Source organism: Lathamus discolor, chromosome 9, assembly GCF_037157495.1.
Source record: "Lathamus discolor isolate bLatDis1 chromosome 9, bLatDis1.hap1, whole genome shotgun sequence".
Taxonomy (NCBI): Eukaryota; Metazoa; Chordata; class Aves; order Psittaciformes; family Psittacidae; genus Lathamus; species Lathamus discolor.
In genome coordinates this window covers 18,280,116-18,301,805 of record NC_088892.1, presented here as the reverse complement: position 1 = coordinate 18,301,805, position 21,690 = coordinate 18,280,116, and the positions used below count along the sequence as shown (strand labels likewise).

General features: G+C 38.2%; 1 protein-coding gene across 3 annotated transcripts in view; it reads right to left on the bottom strand.

The window, feature by feature from the left end:
• PCDH11X (protocadherin 11 X-linked) overlaps positions 1 to 21,690 on the bottom strand; it is a 490,320-nt gene that overhangs the window by 207,308 nt on the left and 261,322 nt on the right. The window lies entirely within an intron of this gene.

Below are 21,690 nucleotides of genomic sequence, written 5' to 3'. Positions count from 1 at the left end.
TAGGAATTCTCAGTTCACGCAGACTGCTCTGCAGGCTACCTGCACACATGACAGTGTTAAAGTTCTCCTTACTTGATAATCATTCTGTACCTCCTGGTCCTCACTTGTGTGGGTAGCACAGGGATGTGTTTCCTGGTAGGGAGCAGTCCCCTTCCATGAAGCAGCAGCAAAGGATGAGCACTTCAAATGGCAAACAGCCCTCATGCTTTGTAAGTATTGCACTGACTTGCTTTCAAAAGGGATCTGCAAAATAAATGTTCTGTGTGTGGCAGCTCTTAGCAGTCTTCCTTGAGAGATAATAACAAGATCAAAGTAATTAAGGCTGAGGGGGGTTTGTGTCTGTGTTTTTAAATCTTTTCTGGTAAGTTAAGAACTTTCCATCCATCTCAAAGATTTAATGAATAAGAATATGGGGCTGTACAGTCTCTTGTTACAAGAAGAAAATGAAACGGAAATGAAAACAGACACAAATACAGAAAAATCTTTCCTAAAAGTACTAAGTTTTACTTGTCAAACAGGGAGCAAACCTGAGATTTTACACCTGTTCTGTCTGACTTTTCTTATTCAGAGTATGGATTTTTACATACCAATTTTTTTAAACTATGCTTTCAGTCCCACGGAACTCAGCTCACATAAGCAGTGCCTTTGCTTTTCATCATTAATACGTTCCTACTTATTTTCTACAAGAGCATCCATGTTGGTTTTATTTCCTGATTTGAAATACACTTATGTTCTCACTCAACAGCAAGCACAAAATACAATACCACATTGCTAAGTGTGCTACAACAGAAAAGTCAGTTGCAATCATTTACCAGTAACAATACAGTTTTGATTGGAAGTCAAAAAGCTGTAACACCTTGAATGGTGATTCATATACCTGCTTTATACATTATTTTGTCATATTTAACACAAATGAACATTTAGACTTCAATCACACTATGAGCTGCTGCTACAGGAATCAGTTCCATAATAAAAATATACTCTTCTGCGACTAATGAACATAAAAGAGGTTTTCTCATTATCACTATACTCATTGTCATTATTTTAAGGAGTTCATTAACATTGCTACATCCTACTGCTTTCCTAGGAGCTCACAATCCGGCAGTTGTTACTAACATTGCTGTAGCAGGCAGAATTAATATTTTGGAAGTGGTATCACTGTTAAAAATACACTTCAGAAGATATCTCCATGGAACATGAGAGCAAAGTATAATGCTACTGGTCTGTGCATGGAACTCTAGGATCTGGAGCCTTCCAGATCCTACATAAATGTGAAATTAATATTAGCATGGTTTTACTCTGAATAAAACCAAACCCCCAAAACCTAGGTTTAGTTTTGTGCTTGAGGCACATAAAGATTTTTAGATTTTATTTCCAAATTCCTCACTAAATAGATGTTTTTGGATATACTCAACATCATTTCACATCAGACAAGATGGAGATTTCACCTGTATTTATATTTCACAATTACAGAACAGTTACAATTCTTCAGTATGAAATTCAGCCCTGTACAGGGAAGCCATGCAGCTTGCTGAGCACCTCAAATTGCACTTTTTCCTTGTGTGTTTTTTAAAATGGATTGAAGATGCTATGCATGAGTGAATTGCCAAATGTTGATATTACAAAATTGCTTACTGAGATTCCTGCTTCACTGTTGTTACATGGTTTCCATACAGAATGTACACATCTTAGATGAACTTTACTGCAATTTTGAGAAGTCTACCAAAAAGCCTATCCAAAATAACATAAAAATAAGGGCAGAATTGATAATTCCAGCAGATATCCAAACATGGACAAGAGTTCATGAGGTTAAATGATTACATATTCTTTCCATTACTTGGGGTAGCACTTATGGGTTCTTAACCTATTGCTATTACAGTGTATTCAAGTAATTTTTCTCTAATAAGTCATCCCCTTAATTTGTCTCCAGTAAAGCAGAAGTGCTGATATAAATGTTTCTTGATGAAGTGAGTGTGATTTTTCTCTGAGACATTAATTCTGAAATTTCTATTGTAGTATTTTTTCAGCAAGTGTGTACAAGCCATTCTCTCCTATATACAATAGCAACACTAAAGTAAGAATAGGCATAGGATTTGCCTTGAAACACTAGCTTTTATTTCAATTGCAAATTTACCTGGTCAGCACACCTAAAACTGGCTAACTCATTAGGCTGGCTGGCTGGCCCATGTTCAGCCTTAGATACTTTCAAGACTAGTTGCAATTAAGTTGCCACATTCTAGTCATTAGTATCAAAAATTCTATGATAAATGATACAATATTATATTTAATTCCATGATAAATGATACAATATTATATTTAATTTCTATATCTTTCAGCACTTGTTTCCATTATCTGAACCTAACACTGTCTGTGTGTGTTCCTATTTAGTATTGAATGAGATAAGGAAGCTCTAAACTACTGAAATCAGAAAGTTTGAATTTACATAAGACTGAGATTAGCTGTAGTTTAAGCATTTTAAATACATACTTTGGAAAAAGATTCTTCACTAAATACAAAGCCTGGTAAAAAAGAAAAATGGCATCAGATGCAGGAGGATTCCAAAGGGTTACCTGAAAACAGATCTAGCTATGCGACTTGGATATCTAAGAAAACAGTTTGTGCTGTGGACCAAAAGCAATATCCTTCCCCTCTCGCTGTGAAGACCTGTAATTGCTCAGAAATCATTTAGTACTTTCATCTTTGAGCCTCCCTCGGCTGATCAGATACAATCAAGTGCACTGAGGAGAACTAGTCCACAAATGGAGCAAACACCTTTATCTCAGAAACCAGTCAGTTAGCATTAATGTAATTATTCTTCCCATCTATACAAGTATTAAGTTATGGATGTTTATAGACATGTAGACTAAAATCTCAGGTTTATGTTACATGACTTCATAGTGTGAGTGTATGAAAAACCTGAAGTTAATTAGAAGTAAGTACCACCTTTTCCTATGCTGCAATTTCATTCAAGTTTGAGATTCGGAGCATTAAAACATTCCTGATCCAGCTAAATAGGAGGCTCTTTAGATCTGACACTGTGTTTTTGAAAGACAGAAAGTAAAAAGCTAAAAACCCCATCTCTTACACTATCTATGCTCTTGCTATTGTGCTTCACCACCTACCCAAATTGTTTTCAGCAGTTCAGTATATCTACAGCTATTTCAAATTAAATGTGAAATACAGTACCTGATGTGGAAGGCTAGTATTTTATACACAAAACCACCGAGTATTATTTCTCTTCTTGCAGAGCATTTTGGAGAAATCACAATGTGTTAGTAACAGGCAACTGAAAAGTATAAAATTGATAGTCTAGAAAATATCCCATGTAAAATATCAAACTATATTTGTAAAAAAAGAAAAGTTTCCATATAAAACAATGTCCTATAAACTTCTGGATGAAGGTGAACCTTCACCTGAAGAAAAACTGTTCTGTCAATAATATGCTAGTGTTTGCTGCAGTCAAACAAGCACTTAGCAACCCGAGTTTACTGCCAATATAGCCCTGGGTTTTTTATCCTAACATTTTATGAGGATAAAAACACCATCTGAATGTCAAAGCTTTTGATTTGGGGAAAGACGATCAAAGGCTATGGAAACAGATGTGAGCACAATTATTTTAACATTTGCTTATGCAGGTCAGTGTGTTCGTGTGTATGCATGTGTCTCCTCATTCCCAAAATGTAGAATGCCTCTGCCCCTAAAATGTCCCACTCATGTCTCAGGTTTTTCTCTCCTTCATGATCTAAATTCTTCACAAGACTGCAATGGGACTCAATAACTCCATCAACAACTGGAAATTATAATGTTCTTTTAGAATTATAATGGATGGAAAGATAAAATAATTCATATTTTATGATGTGCTCAAAGGCATTAAACTGAGAGGCCTTCAGTTGAGATGTTCTTATTTCTCTAATCTTCAAACAGGTAAAGAAAAAATTATGGCTAGGTTAATTCTTCTTTCACCGAAGAGCCAGAATATTCACATCAGCAGAGTTGCCAGAAGTTAACTTGCACTCTTGCTCAAAACACAGAAACCTTTTGCAAGGCCTAAAACCCCCAGATATACTGTTTCCCATTGAAAGAATTACAAAAAAACGTAAGGAGTGATATGCACATAGGCTTAAAAAACCCTGAAAGACTTACTAGGAGACTTGCAGGTTTTGTAGCTGGTTTCCTTCACTCTGCCAAGGCCACTGGAATAGCGTACCAGCTCATAAGTACTTTCCCATTGCTACTGGCCCCACATACCAAGTGAAATTTGTCTCCCTGGAGCAATGAATTCCAAAAAGCCTATGATGTATACTGATGCGGATTCCCCTCAAAGGAAAACAATTCCCTGGACTGCTCTCTAGCTAACTGAAGAGTGGACAAGTGGGCAGATTTTATTCGAAATATGGGATAAACCTTGCTGCTGTGAAGCATTTATTTTGGTACCTCCACAAAACCATTTGTCACAGCAGGAGAGGTGCTAAACCCATTGTGTTAGAAAATAATTTGATTCATGGCGCTTGATATGGAATCATCCTGAGGCGACAAATCAAGCTTTAGGTACTGCATCAAAAGCTGTAAATGGTGAAAAATGTATTTGGGAGCATGGATTCCATCTTGCTGGGCAGTAATATGAAACAAGTCCCATATTAAGGACATAGTATTTTAGGCGAGAGGCAAGTGTGGTAACTGAGTGACTCCACGCTTTTGACACCACTGTTTCAACTTAGACATCTTTATTTGAGGAGAGGCAGATAAAAATCATCAACATAAAGACTGAAGAAAGCTATGGTTACTTGAAGTCATAGGACAACATCACCTGCTTGCTGTGACTCAGATCTGCCATTAGCAACTTCCCTCTCCTTCAGAGAATTCCCTTCACACACCACCACTGACATTCAAGCCAGAATCAACTAACTAGCTCAATTATCCCAATCATTTTAAGCTACTAATGCAATTATGGAAATTCTACTTCTTACTCCAGATCACATCTCAATGTACAAACACAAACTTTCTCTCAGGTTCTTCCACATCCCCACTTATTCCTTTCCAGAAGCTTCACAAGACTCTTGTAAAGGAAGCTGCTCTTCTCAGACCTCCTTTGACTGCATAGCACATTTCAACCCACACCTGGAATCACTAAGCATGTTTCATCTTTGTCAGCAAGGTTTTTATGAGGGAGTATGAAAATATTTTTCCATGATGATGGGCAGGGTAATTTTTTTTCCACAGTGGATCAGTTCTATTATGTTTTTTGCTGAAATAGATGTCTTACAACTTTTAATGAACATGACGATTGAGTCAAAACTTCATCTGAGGTCATTATTTTACAAGAGACTTTATAAAGGAATATTCAGCAGCCATATATATTCAAGAGTACCTTCATGGATCTCTTTGAAATCTGTTCAATTAATATGGACATGCAAAGCTAAACTGATCCTGGAAAATACTACTGAAACCTTTTATCCATAAGAACTTGTTCATGGACACACACCATTCAAAAATATGTTTGTTCCTAAGTTAACCTTACCATCAGCAACCAGCTAAGAAGAAAGAAATGGAACCAATATTGTCCCTATGGACTACTTGATTGCCTCTGGAGAAAAAAAAAAAAATAAATAATTAAAGATTGCAAAAAGCAGCTCCATGTTTAAAGTAAAATATTAAGCTAAAAGTACTATGCAATAGAGAAGTTTTCCATCATTTTGTCCTTTTCCTTAAATTTTCAATACTAAAGCTCTGTTCCAACTTGCTAGAAATTAATTTCTCCTTAAAATACCTGACAGAGCAAGTTACCACAGAAAAAGGCGCCTGGGATTCAATTGCTCCTGAAGACAAAACTCAGCTGACTCCATGCAGAATTTTCCTGACAATGAGGGTACATGTGATGCCTTGTTGTCAAGAACTGGACAATTTTCTGGATGACCAAAACCCACAACAGACTCTGTGTTAAACACAAGATTCATTGCTCTGGATTCAGGTGATAAACCAATTTCAACATCTAAGTTAAGCACTCGGTTCAGACTCTAATAGATTCTTTCATACTCTGCCTTCTTTGATCCCAAGTATCCTCTAGCTACTAACCTTGAAGGTAGCACATAGATTAAATTCAGAACTACATACTTAAATGATTTGCTGTTAGCAATGTGTTATCGTGTGACACTCGAGTCTATGAATTCTTTCAGTTGCCAATGACAGTTCAGTGATAAACTTCCCTCTCAGCCATAACATCCCCCTGATGCACCTTATTTTCTCATTTGCTTTTATGTTTAACAAAATGTCATACAGATACAAACAAATAAGAATATACTGCATTAAATATTACTCACAATGGCATTTTCTTAACAGACAATGACACACACGAGAGATATATTTGTTTCTTTGGAAAATACAAGGAAATCTCAATGAACTGTCTTGTTCATCTTCAAGTTCAGACCCCTAGAACAGACTGCACACTGAGATACCTTTTCTCCCTGTATCTCCAGCTATATAATAATGTATATATTTTAGAATATAGAGTTTTTTCAAACCCATTTTGCCTGCCTTTCATTTTAAGCAGTTGTTTTCCTCCAGTAACACCCTTATGATCAGAGAGGTTAAAGAATCTGGGGCTTTTTTAAAGCTGGTATGGAGGTCCTCACAGAAAGCATGCAAAAGCCCTATTAATTAAGGTAACTACTGCAGAGAAGAGTGTTCTGCTGCCTCAGCATCATCTGGCTGACCCAAAAAAAAGTTGTTTGTTAAGCCATCTAAGCTCCATGTAAATTATAACAATAAAAGACTAAGCTGCATTGCATTTAAAACACAAGTTTAAGCACATTTTTCTTCCCTCTAAAGAAGTGGAAGGGAAAAAAGGACATAAAATTTTAGGAGTAGAGAGAATATCAATATTCGGTAGCTCCTAGCACAGACGCATCTAACACACCTAGTACGGTGCAAAGCACGGCAATGAAGGTGCACGACTCCTAGAAAAAGGCAATAATATCATTCTCTGCCAGCAAAAAACAAGAAACATCAATAATCAAGACATGTTACACAGTTCAGGTTACAATAAATACTTTCTTTGAACAAATCTGTCAAGCCCACATCAGAGATTTTTATGTAGCACAGAAGAAATACTATATGCACGTAAATGATTTCTTTCAACAGACCATTCATTAAAGTGGGTCAATAACCCCATTTATTGCTTACTGTTCCTCAACCTCTCTAAAGAATTTGAGTGGTCGTCTTAGTGTTCAACACACACATTCTGATGCACCCCAGATACCTACAAGCACATCAGAAAGAATAGAAATCCAGATTCACTGATAACTGCCTTAACCAGGAGTTTTCTTTCTCTGTGCTCTGTTTAAATGCAAGCACTCAGAAAAGGCTATATTTTGGTAACACAGAATATAGGAATATACACGCCCCACTTCCAGATGAACCTTAAGGAAGTCCGCTATGCTTCATTTGCCACATTGTCCAGCCTATGAGATCAAAGTAACATCACACCTTCTCAAAGGTTCTAAGAATATGAGCCTATTACAGCATGGGAAAAAATAGGTATTATAGAGGAAAGCACAACAGAAAAACTCCTGACAAATAAAGCAACTCAAAAATGAATCATTCAGCAGTATTCATACCCAGATACCTTCTCCCGGAGACAGCCTTCCCTCTGGAATACTGACAGACACACAATTGCATGAAAAGATAGAGCTTCATAATTTCAAACAGCTCTTATTAAAAGCACGAATAAAACTAATAAACCTACATAATTTGTAATTTTAATGTTTCCAAAACACATCTGTATTTCAATCCTGACATACTTTCACTGCTATGAAATGAGTAAGCTACGAGAAGATATGAGGAAGAGGGATATTTTCCAGCTGGTACTGCAATTACTCAATAGATATTCCAATATTTGTTCATCAGAGAAACACAGGTCAAACAGCAAATTGAGTTTGAAGACCTGGAGATGCGTTGTCCACCTTACTGCTGGCTACTGCAGATCTACCTTTACCTCCCGCATCTCAAGCTACACACTGCTGGCCATCTCCTGTGCTAGTTCTGATCATCCAACCCTTTTTCCTAAGCCTCTTCAACACACTGGGCTGGTAGGAAGGCCCACTAGCTTTAACTCAGTCACTACACCAGTACATGGGGTTCATTACAGTGCTGTCCTTGTCCCATGTTCTTCTCTCAATGTAAAACAGTGAAAAGCAGCAGCAACCTCTTGAGCCAGCATTTAAATACTAGAATTAGAGAAGTGAAACTAAAGGAGTTTTACTCTTTGAGAAGCAGCTTAGGCAGGCTCCAAACTAGGTATATGTTCCTGGAAGCTCTCAGTATTGTGGAGACTCCCACACTCCAAAAAATAACAAAAATTGAGTATTTTACTTATAAGTACACACGCACTCAGAACCCAATTAAAAGGGAAAAGGACTTTGCTTCACACACAGGAAATGTGTACGAATCTGAAAATCAAACTCATAAAAAAAAAAAAAAAGAAAAAAAAAATTGGCACCCCTAGAGCTACAAAGAATTATTCAACAAAAACAAATGAAGTTAATGAATGGCCTGAAAGGACTGACAAGATTTATTTATTTCTTTGGCATCAATGCCCAAAGAGCAGCCAAAAGAGGTGGCTGGAAGAAGAGATACATATGTTCTCTTTGACACTGGCTCCAGCCTATTAACAGTACTGCAAACATATGCTGCTGCTCACTCATGCTTATCAAAACACTTTCTTTACCCAGTTGTGGTCCTGCAAAAGAAAGAAATCCACAAAGATCTGATTTTACATTAAAAGCCTAATTATGTGGACAGAACTACTTTTGGCACTAAAAGTACTGGAACAAACTGACAGCTTCAGAGATTCCACTCAGAGATATATTATGTCCTTGTTCAGCAATAAATTGGGTTTGTCTGTTGAGGGTGGGATAGGTCTTGGGCTTATGCATCTCCTGGGGGAGAGGATTTTTCCTGTATTATTTCTCAAAGTATCCTGTTCATTGCCTATTCTGTCCACCGTTCTTCATATTATATTTTTCTGTGTCCCTTCTTTCCAAACTAAACTTGGAGATAGAATATCACACTTCCAATTTTTCTACTATTAAATCGATGACTGCCTACAGGTAAGGTGAGAGGATGCTAATCATTGGCTCCTCCCCACCACCACCTTCCTAGCAAATGTGTTACTAAACCAAAAGACACCCCTAGTCCTCTGAAGCTCTGTGGTAAACTACTTCATGGTGAATTGCTCCCTTTACTGTAGAGATGTGTGTGTATGCATTTACATGTAGCCACGCAGCTATATAGCAATTCAACCTGAATTATCTCACAGAGACAGGAACTCTTCATCATAGAATCAACTCAGTTGGAAAAGACCTTTAAGATCATCAAGTCCAACCATTTCCCCAGGACTGCCAAGACCACCACTAAAACAATGTGCTGAGAGCATCATCTACACAGTTTTTAAACATTTCTGGGGGGAGTGATTACACCACTTCCCTGGGCAGCCTGTTCCAATGCCTGATCACCCTTTCAGTGAAGAAATTGTTCCTAATACCCTATCTAAACCTCCCCTGGAGCAGCTTGAGGCTGTTACCTCTTGTCCTATCTCTCTCTTGTTACTCAGGAGAAGAGACACATATGTGCACTACTGGTTCATCCATGTATGTGCAATACTGGTTGTCACTAGGGATGAAACCCATACTTCCTGAGATTAATAGTTTCTAAATCTTCAGCTGTTGAAAGATTTGTGAATTCAATGGAAATTACATGCAGGATATTCTGAGCTGGAAGCAGAGTGAAACTTATCAAACCTTAAAAAAGCTGTGCAGATACAAGCCACATGGAAGGGCAAAATTTTAGTGCCTAGTCAAGATCCATAGTTTTCCAAATACAGCAAAAAAACATTTCAATATTAACAGCCACAAAGTGGAAACAAATGGTGTTGGATAAACCTCCTTCAACTGTAAATACTTAAACTATCTCCAGATAGGGAACATACTCATTTAATCAGTTTAGAAGTACAGATTCCAGTTGCTGCAGAACGTGGAAGGCCCACAGCAACCTATGGTTTTGAAGTCAAGTCTTTTGAGTTGGACTTTGCCTCAAGTTCAACAGGACTGCTTGGAAGGAGTGGTGCTCAGCATGAGTAAAAGTAATAGTTCCGACAACACCTTCATTTCACTGGTCAAGATGGAGAAGTTACTTTAACTGCATTAAAATACATGGATGTCTATCACCCTACCTTTTTTTTAAAAGAAATATACACAGCTCGCTCTTTTATCAGTACTTTGTCATTCATACGACATCTCAAAATTAAGCCAATGATTTGGACTTTTTCCTAAGACAGCACAATACATAGACTCAGAATTCCAGTGCAGTAACCTAAATAGTGTGTAAATGAAACGTTTTACCAGGATCTTGAACAAGATGCTTCTTAAAAAGTTGATGCATCCTAACTGAAATTTAAGGCCATAATTACAGTCCCTCTTTCAGTAGGTAGATGCAGATAGACAATACTTCATCTTTTTGACTTGCTATTTTACACAAGATTTCAACATTTAAATGACAGCTGGTGCCCAGCCTCAGGTAGCTAGCTTTCAGTAAAGCATTAAGGCTGCTACTGTCAATGCAGTCACCATCATATAAAATGTATTACAGCATTATGCACCTAACAAGTTATTCTGGAGCATGCTTTCATGCATTGAAACTGGAATTTTGGCTATTTGATATTTCAGTAAAAAACAACTCATAAATGTCTAGTTCCATGAAAAAAATGTAAAGGATTTCAATTATTTGCTGTTAAAAAATGTGCTAGAAAGTGTCCAAACTACAAAGAGAAATATTACTGTAAGATTAATATATGACACCCAAATCCATAATATACACCTAGATGAGACAGTCTAGCAGCACTTCATCAGCCAAAGAATTTGCATGTTTGGAATTTCTAAAGCAGGCAGAATGTAATGCCTGATGAGAGCTGACAGCCAAGGGATTAACAAGAATAGAGACAAGTGATCCCACCACAGGTTCTACCTGTAACTGACACAGGTAGAAGTATTTAATGACTTATTCCAAAGAGATGAGGAGAGTGACAGAGTCCTCCACCTGTCTCACATCAGCTCAGGCGCAGTTTGATAGCTCTTGGCACCTGGTAGCATCCTGAATAAATCCTGGATGGGATTGCTGTATTACTCCCACAGAAGCAGGAATTAGTTTTAAGCAGGTGAAATGCAAACTGACTTTATATTCCTTCACAGTGGGATCTTGATAATGAATATGGATATAAACCCATATACTAACAATACTTTGTTACATCACTACAGATCTTTCTCAGTACAATGGAGAAACAATTAAACAACTTGCTCGAGAATATATAACAATCCCTTTACAAGGAGTCCAAGCACTCTGACTTGCTGGTATTATGCTTTCCTTGGAGGATCACCCTCTCATTTCCCTTGGCATTCTGAATCCTTGACATTACTGAATATTCATTTTGTGATTCATGGGACTACAGCAGTTTTTAGTTTGCCTCTGGATCAGAGATAAAATTTCTGAATAGAGCTTTGTAGCTTGGAGTGTTTAGTTTTCCTGTAACATCATTACTGAGCTAGCTACACACATCCTAGGACATCAATTCCAGACATCCTGCCAAAGATCAGATGAGATCCAAAGGACTGCATTCATTAGCTGCCAAAAAAATGCTGGGGGGAAGGGACAGAAAATTGTCTACATCTGTGACAGTGGAAAAAACGCATATAATGTAGTTAAATATGAAAATACAAGCAAATATTTACCCAAGTTAAAAATTAACCTAGCAAACCAAATTTTATTTTCCAAACACAAATAAGCTTCCTGAATATTAGAGAAAACAGAGTTTTGAACAAACTCTTCCAAAAGCACTAAAGGAATATTGTCACTTGATATTTAGGTAACATTTTCATTTGCCACTTTTGTACTGTGTTCTCACAGTACTCTCCCAGGAAGAATGTGAACTGCTTTTCTTGATTGTTCCATTATAGTGCCTGCATATTCTGTATTCTCTACAGATGGAGCTGTATATTAACAGAGTTGGGTTTGTACAAACAGCTCAATCAATGTAACACAAGGATTAATCATCAGATGCCTGATTTCCCATAAACGCTGGGAGAAAAACAGGAGCTTGCAAGAAGACCCCTGTCAGCCCTCACAGGAGCTGGGTTTTTTTCAGCCTCTTTAAGATACTCAGGCCTTCAATAGAGTAGAAAACATTTTGTCTTTTTACTGGTCGGCATTAACCTAAGTATCCTGGAAGCAGTATGAAAAGAGCTGGGGCATTAACCTGCTTCCTGGCAATGATTTTACTTACGTTCATTGTGCATGTTATAAACACATACTCCTCTTTTCGGAGCACTCTTATTCTAAAGATGCTTTATTTTACAGCTTCCCGCTCAAAGGAGGCATTTGATTACTGCATGCGTGTCTCCGCTGCTCCAGCAGCTGCTCAATCCATACTACTAGCTGAACAGCAACGGAGACGGATCTGTGCTGTTAGTGCTTCAGAAGGAATTGTGATTACACGAATAGCTGCATATTGAAGCAATGTACATTAAAATCTTTATCTGTCTGAAGTGTGAATTATTAAAAATACACAAATAGAATGGTTCTCCCTTCCTTGTTCCAGGTACCTTTGGAAGGTTAATCTGAGACATGTACATTCATCAATAATACAGTTCCTGGAATTGGAAAGAGAAGCACAACAATGCCGATAAATGCAAAGCAAAGTCAGTTCCTTTTTTTATACTTTGTTGCTAGCACATGGCTAACTAATATGATATAATCTTATTAAACCAATATTTTTTATTTTAAATACACATATAAAGTTTGAGTGTAAGGTGTTTCCAGTAAGAAGAGGCCAGTCTTATTCACTGCTCTTTAGACCTTACTTACAACTTGAATTTTTCTCCCAAGTTACGTTAACTTTGTATAAACTCTTCGAAAGTGGCTTTCAAAGTCATATGTATTAGTGAGAGGGGTACCTGAATATAGAAGCTTTAAGCTGTTAATACAAGTTTAATGAATAAAGTAGCTCCATCAATACTTTAAACAGTAAATAACAAAACTGGTTTAAAAGAAAAGATAAAAGAGCACAGACACAGAATTCATTGAATCACAGAATCATAGAATAGCTTGGGATGCAGAGGAGCTTAAGATCATCTAGTTCCAACCCCCCTGCCATGGGCAGGGACATCTCACACTAAGCCATCCCACCCAAGGCTCTGTCCAACCTGGACTTGAACACTGCCAGGGATGGAGCATTCACAATTTCCTTGGACAACCCATTCCAGTGTCTCACCACCCTTACAGTAAAGAACTTCCTCCTTATATCCAATTTAAGCTTCCCCTCTTTAAGTTTTAACCCATTACCCCTTGTCCTATCACCACAGTCCCTAATGAAGAGTCCCTCCCCAGCATCCCTATAGGCCCCCTTCAGGTACTGGAAGGCTGCTATGAGGTCCCCAAGCAGCCTTCTCTTCTCCAGGCTGAACAGTCCCAACTTCCTCAGCCTGTCTTCATACGGGAGGTGCTCCAGTCCCCTGATCATCCTCGTGGCCTCCTCTGGACTTGTTCCAGCAGTTCCGTGTCCTTTTTATGTTGAGGACACCAGAACTGCACACAATACTCCAAGTGAGGTCTCACAAGAGCAGAGTAGAGGGGCAGGACCACCTCCTTCAACCTGCTGGTTTTGATGCAGCCCAGGATACGGTTGGCTTTCTGGGCTACGAGCACACACTGCCGGCTCATGTTCATTTTCTCATTGACCAGCACCCCCAAGTCCTTCTCCACATGGATGCTCTGAATCTCTTCTCTACCCAACCTGTACTGTGCCTGGGATTGCTCCGACCCAGGTGTAGGACCTTGCACTTTTCATGGTTAAACTTCATGAGGTTGGCATCAGCCCGCCTCACAAGTGTGCCAAGGTCCCTCTGGATGGCATCCCTTCCCTCCAGCATATCAACCAAATCACACAGCTTGGTGTCATCGGCAGACTTGCTGAGGGCGCACACACAACCCCACTGTCCATGTCACCCAAAGATGTTGGACTAGACCAATCCCAATACCGATCCCTGAAAGACACCGCTCATTACTGGTCTCCAGCTGGACACTGAGCCACTGAGCACAACTCTTTGCATGCCACCATCCAGCCAGTTCTTTATCCACCAAGTGGTCCATCCATCAAATCGATGTCTCTCCAATTTAGAGACAAGGATGTTGTGCAGGACATGTTTGCTTGCCCAATGGTTTTCATGCTAGTTAAATAACTGCTTAACATCATGTTTGAAAACAGATACTTTATTTTGATTACAAATGAATCTGTTAAATTTGGTTTATTTAGCAGTAAACTTTAAAAACATAAAAAGGCATTTGTAAGACGTGCGTTATATTAGAAGCAAGAAGGGACTTTATGAAAAGAAACTGAAGTAATATAAAAGATTATGTAGCATTACTTCAATATCAACCAAGTCACAGGAATCTGCCTACCCTTGGAATAGTTTCATGGCTCCCTGCTGCTCCTTGCAAGACCTTTCTGTGCCCTATGTTGACAGAAGTTTACTTCCTCTCCTACAGACCATCAGTTCTGACTAGAAAAGCAAGCAAGTACAAAGAGACAACAATTTCTTTCCCTATTCATTGTAATTCCAGCCATCAGTAAGGGTAACTCCATTGCAGGGCTGCATACTGATACAGGAGCGCCATAAAGCATCACAGGCTTACTTCAAAGCTCCTTCTGAGAAACTGGAAGACAGTTTAAGGACAGCAAAAATGAGAGGGATCTTTCAGCTATCACAACCACAAGCTAAAATGAAAAGGGACTCTGTAGACTGTATATAAGGTTCCCAAAAGGCAGCCAGTGCTACCCAAACGCAGGGTAGTTTAGACTACATTTCAAAAGAAACTCTGCAGAGCAGAACATCCATCTGAATGACCCTTCACCATGGCTGTATTTCCTCCTGCTCTCCCTCACAGCCAGGTACTTCACTTCAGTCTATAAGCTCAATAAATTTCCTGCTTCAGAAAAAGGATGTAACAGGGAGCCCTGCTAACCACAGAAGTCTACATAATTAAGCTTTAGCTTCCTATTTTACAAATCATCTTTGACAGTCCTTAATAGCTACTTAGCAGAGTAACAGCATAAATATTACTTTTATAAATAGGAATGATCTATTTAATACCTTTTTCTTTATTAAGGCATTTAATATAATTATAGAGGAAATAAAATTTCCCTAGTTTGAAGCTGCACATGCAGCTTGCACTCTTGAAAAGTTTTCTTCACTTAGACTAAGAAATACAGAAGAGACTTGACGGATCTCCTCCCTGATACCCACAAGCAATGCGTCAGCCACTTGACACGATCCAAGCTGAGCCTTCCAATTTCACAAAGAAGTTTGGACTCCAAAAAGAAAATCCATGAAGCATTGCCCAAAGCACAAACTCAAGGTGAGACAGAGTCAAAATTGGAATAAAATCATAGAATCATAGAATAGTTAGGGTTGGAAAAGACCTTAAGATCATCTAGTTCCACCTCCCCTGCCATGGGCAGGGACATTTCACACTAAACCATACCACCCAGGGCTTCATCCAATCTGGCAAAATGGAAGGAAGCTTTTTCCTAGCATGTTGCAAAGCCATAAAATGGTCAGTGGGATACCTATGGGAGATGAAAAGGTGCAGTCTGACTCTAGCAGGTGAACAGGGAAGTTTATTCCAACATCTGTTTCCCCAGGCCCTCAGAGGGTTCTGCCCACCTTCACATCAGCACAAGCATGCCGGCCACCCTGCTGACAGCTGCTCTGAGGATGGGCGGCCAGGGGCATGCAGCAACTTTTACATCCCAGCTCCTGAACTCTTGTTTCAGTTACCTGCTCACCTCGATGGATAGGAACCACTTTGTAACTTCACCTCAGGCAAATACAGAGTGGTACATACAGCACTCCTCTGAGAATCCCCCTCCATTCGGCTCCTGCCACCTCTCGTTTAGCACTTAGGTGAGCAAACTCTTTTACAAGGCTGGCCATTTGCTCAAGGCCTCAGGGCGATTTAGTTTTAGACATTAGTGAAGGAAAAAAGCCTCCTCACTGAGCGGGAACCTTTCCACCTTAGGATCTACAGGCCAATTTAACTAAAAGAATGATGGAAATCTCACAGGAATTACACCTCTGTGAAATAGCTACACAAAGAAAAAGAGTCTCAGAGGGACAAAAACTCAACTCTACCTATAAAAATACTCTGGAGAGAGTCCTGAAATATCTATGCATATTTACATACACATGCACCGATTCACTCGTTAAGTGTCTTGTATAAAGGCAGCAAAAGAATTCAGTTCTCTATGTATTTTTATGTGGTGAATATGCATTTATTTGTATGATATTCACTGCTCTCAAAAGTCTGTGCTCTGAGAAAACTGAAACTTGTATTAATTAAGAAAAGTTCATTAGTTCAACAGATTCATTAACCTTTTTGAGGAAATGTACACTGAGCACCAAATTAATCAGCATCCCAAAATCAAGTCACAACTCATCTCTCAGTATATTATTTTTAAAATATACTTGGCAATATAGATGCGCATAAACCCAGCATACATCATTTTGGGAATACTCATTTCCTACTATAATTCCCAAAGGGGCAGCTCTCACATCAAAATACAGTTCTTACCTTATTTAAACAAACAACCAATTTAAGAAACCACCTGGGATTTCCAATCTGCTTTCAGACATTATTAATTTAAAAGTATTAGGCTGTGCCCTCCTCTGACTCCAGCAGTGCCCACTGAAGAAGCTGTCTTTCCACCAAATTAGCCCAATCCCCACTGATAAACCCCCTCCAGATCCATGTGATTCTTAATCACTTTCAGCCAAATTAGTTAATTTATTCTAAGCTCAATTTTTACCTATCAGGTCTTCCTCAAAAATTTCATTTTACTTGGAAGACCACACCCGAAGCTGTGACAACATAAAGCCCACTTTGGTCCAGATCTTTTTAGCTGTAGATACCTCCAACACAGCTACAGCATATCAAGATGGTCAGGCTGGTGATTCCCGAGATTGCCCATAAAATCCCTCAGGTATCTTATTTGCATCTGCTTATAAACACTCCAGCAGATGTTAATAGTTCCAACTGACCTTTTGTTATGGCCATTTCAATCTAGTGCATTACTCAAAAAAAAAAAAAAAAAAAAAAGTAAATTATTTTGACTGTATCCAAATCTTAAAGTAATATTTTACTTGAAATTTTCTCCCAGTTCCATAGTTAAGGGCATAGAGCTTGTGCCAACAATCTGTAATTTGTCATGCACATGAAGGGCTGACTATGCCGTAAAACCTTTGTTCTTCATAAAAAATAAGGGCAACAGCCTGTGGACCTAGGCAAGACAAGCCTAATTTAGGATCGATCAAGTCCTTCAGTGACAGCATCAACACAGATATGCCAGGTGCCCTTGCAGCAAAGGCCAAACACATCATCATTTTATCACCACGTTCTCTTCAGAGCCCATCTCATTACTTTACAACTCCTAGTCACTAATTTTTGGCACAGTTAAACTAAGAATTAACATCAGCGTAGTTCCCTTTATCACTGCATGTTACATTTTAACATCAGAATATTTCAAAGTGATGTTGCCAGCTGCATGTAGTTTCCAAACAACAGGAAATATATTACCGGGGGGAAAATAAAGTCAGATAGAAAACCGCTCACAAGATGAGTATCAGAGAGCTGGTAGCTTGAAATACTTGTTCCACAGAAATCAGCACATTGATATCAAACAAAAGGATCTCAGGAAAAAATTCTCATCTTGAATGACATGTAACTAACATTTAATTTTCTGTTTCAAATTAGTTTCATTCTGAAGAGATTCTATGAACTTCAGCAAGACCGCATCTTCAGAAGAAACACTAACTCAAAGTGGTAATTGTGAATGCCTGATCAGCACAAGAAATAACTGACAGTTAACAGTATTAGGTTTTTAACTGCTGATAGGTAGACAGGTAAGCAACCAATGCTGTTACATTAGAATGTTTTGTATGTTTCTTTTTATAATTAGTTTATAAATATCTTTAAATTAGCACCATCATGTCTTTCTTACTGTGGTAGGACTAGACCTGGATAGTCAGAGAAATACTCCCCCCAAAAGGCCATCTTGATTATTATCATGGCTAGCCATTACCTAATTCAGACCTGATTAAAAAGCACTGCATGTGCCTCAAACCTTACAAAAAACATGTGTTAAGTACTAGGGATGAATATTCTTAAACTGGCAAATATTCTCTATAATTTCACAAGAAAACTTGCTATGAGTTGTTTAATCATAATTAAGATTTTCATGGGTATGGTCATGTCTTGGGTCAGAACACAAATCAAACCCAGTCCACAACACTCTCAGTTACTACTGGTACATGAAGACGGTAACACTTCAATTTTGCCCAAGTTTACACTTGTCTGCTCACAGATACAGTGACTTCATTAGCACACGAGACATCATTCTATACTTGTCCTACTACATACATCTCCCAAAGCCACATTTGCATTGCTTCCCTGTTCCTCATTTTTGCAGTTTTTACCCAGTGTTAAACACAGTACATTTTCCAGTGTCACTTGGGTTCCATTACCCACCACAGATCAAACCACCAACATGATAACGATAATATGGGGGGGGGAAGTTCTTGTTGAAAATAAGTATAATCTTGCCTTTTAAATATCCCTGCAGTCTAAGTTAACTAGCTCTTCAGAACTCAGAGTCTAAGAAATGTCCACTTAATATTCAGAAACCATCATACCTGCAAGAACAAGCATTCCACTCTGAAATTAATGCAGGCTTTCATTTATCCATTACTGTTTGCTAACTTCTTTCAGCATATTACTAAATCCTAACTGTCTGGCAAAACACTGCTAGCTGCATTGGTTAAATTCCATAATATCATCTATTTCATTAACTACTAGAAAATAATTAGCAATAGCAAAGCCAGTTTAGACTGCTAAAAATAATTATCTTTTTCTTCTGTTAGTGAAGAAGGGATCTGGTGTGCAATTTTCATATCAATACACATTGCTTATTCTCATCTAAAAGCTGGAAATTTAAAGGAGATACTGTCTGGAAGCTTCAACTATCAAATCTTACTTCATCACATCTGTGATAAATTCTGATGCAATATAAAGATTGCATTATGTAGCTTATAATTTTATATTTATTATTGGCTTTTAATCATACAGTTTGTATTTATGTTTCTCAAATTCTACATAGTGTTAACAGCTGTACCAATATGGAGCATAACTCAGAGACATTTATCTACCAAAGAACAGTGTCCTAACTACACACACAGAAATTCAGTGGTGTTAAGAAAAAACAGATGCTTCAGAAGAGTATGAAGAGTGCACCAGCCAAAGCATAGTCATAAAGTTCCCAGTCTCTGCAGGCTGGAAATCCAAGGACCTGCATGACTCTTTATTGTTACAAGCTGTGAAATAGTTCACCTCTACAGATGAACTTCCTAAAACTAGTGACATTGTGTTGAAGGTCACCAATGTGACCAAGTTTTTCTGCTAACTGAACATAAATCTCACATCTCCCTCTCCTGCCCCTTTTGCTTATGAACCTATAGAGCAATCTGTGCAAACTGCCTTCTGTTTCCTTGGGGAAGTCAAACTCTATTGCATGCACTCTCTTTTAATAGAAATATTGGATACCACATCTCCAAAGAGTCTTGAAAACTTGCAGTTAAATGGAAAGAATACACTTGACCATAGATCTCAGACTGATGGAGATATACTTCAGGCAAGAATATAAATAAAATATTAATCCTAAGGTAAGGGGAAAAGTACCTCTCTTACTCTCCCTTCAATTTTAAAAAACTTCAGACTTTCTTAGTTCAAGGGAAAAATTCCTGCAAGTTTTGATTTTTCATACAATAAAAGATTTTTAGAAGAAAAAAAAAATATCAAAATCTTCCACTGCCAAATTTCTTTAGACATTGTAAAATTAGGAGTCACACAATTCTGAAAACACCTCTGAAATGTGGATTCGTACCAATTTAAATGACTGCACACACCCTTACAAAACTAGATAAAAAGCTCAAAGTTTCACTAATGCAAATATACTAAACATAAAACTATAAAATATCTCTTGTGGATGGCTAGATATACCCATCTCCATGCAAATTTTAATTACTAGTCAACATTTAGGAGTGATTTGGTGAGACACATGATTTATATTAGTGCTGTTACAGACCTAAAGCTGATTTCATTGAGGTCATGCTCCAAGGGAAAATTGCACCACATAGCAGTAAGCCAGTATAACAGACAGAGTATTAAATCAATACGGTCTCTCACATCAGCTAATAAATTACAAGTGTGCTATCAGACCATCTGCTGGGAGCGAAGCATGATGAGTCGCACTGATCATGCTGACTGACATTCTGGTTTGAACATCTAGTCAGAATTAGTCCACCTTCTTGGCTTCAATAACTACTTCACTCCTAAGGTGTATTTACAACATTGTTCACAGGGCTAGCGGGTAAGAGGGAAGTTCCTCCTCATCCTCCCCTAATCCTTTGCACTTTGCCTAGGAGAGTCTCCACTGAACGGAAAAGGTAAGCACGGCTTTGTCTGCGACTGATTACATTAAGCTAACGATTTTATCAAATTGAGTTCATGACCGGATATTCTTTGCATAGTTTCTACAATAAAGAACTAAACTATCACATCAATGGTAAGTCATTTTGAAACCACGGAACTATAGGGTTTAATATTTTGTAAGAGGATAGAACTGAAACCTGAAGGAGAAGATCTACATCCCAGAGAGGTTTTACACCGTGAGAGGAAAAACACAATCCTTAGGACTTTCCCAAATTCCCACCTGTTCATACCAAAACTGTTTGCCAACCATTTGCCTTTGTTTGTATACAGCTGAGTCACACAGTCCTCTGCTGATGGCATACAGGATTTTAAACCGTTTTGGGCCACACTTTGGGATCTTTTGCACTGCCTATCGTGCACTTATGTTCCTGACATACGCTACTTATTGTTCTCACCATAACACTTTGCATTTAACTTTTCACCTAAGTACTTAAGTATGGCATAGGATTTAAAAATACCAGCTGGCTAGGCCTCACAAGAAAATATCCATACAGCAATTTATTATCAACTGATTTTTAATATATACTTAATATACATAATATTATGTACATACAAAACCTGTAAGATCACTCCCTCCTTCACTGAACTGCAGCTATTCCCAAAAGGAAAGAAAATGAAGATTGAATCATGGACGATACTTTTTAACTTGACAAATTACCATTTTCTGATGGAATAAAGGAAACAAACCTGACATATTGCCAGGACAGTTTCTTCGGGTGCCACGATGAGCTTAGTCATGAGAGCTAGTGATTTAAGAGACAAACTGTAACACAAAAATGTTGTGTTATGGTTAGTCTGATTCATCAAAACTGAGTTTGAGAGTACCTTGCACGGGCACCATTGGAAAGGTTTGCTCATTCAGCAGTTTGACCTCAGTTACAACAGCAAGGGTGACTAGCAGAAAAATGTGAAAGTCCTGCCTCTCAATCCCAACTATCACATTATCAGGTACAGCTACAGTATGAGCTCATTTGAAGCATAATAATTACAAAGATTAGGTGACAATAATAGTTTTATAGACTTCATATTTAATATATAATCTTA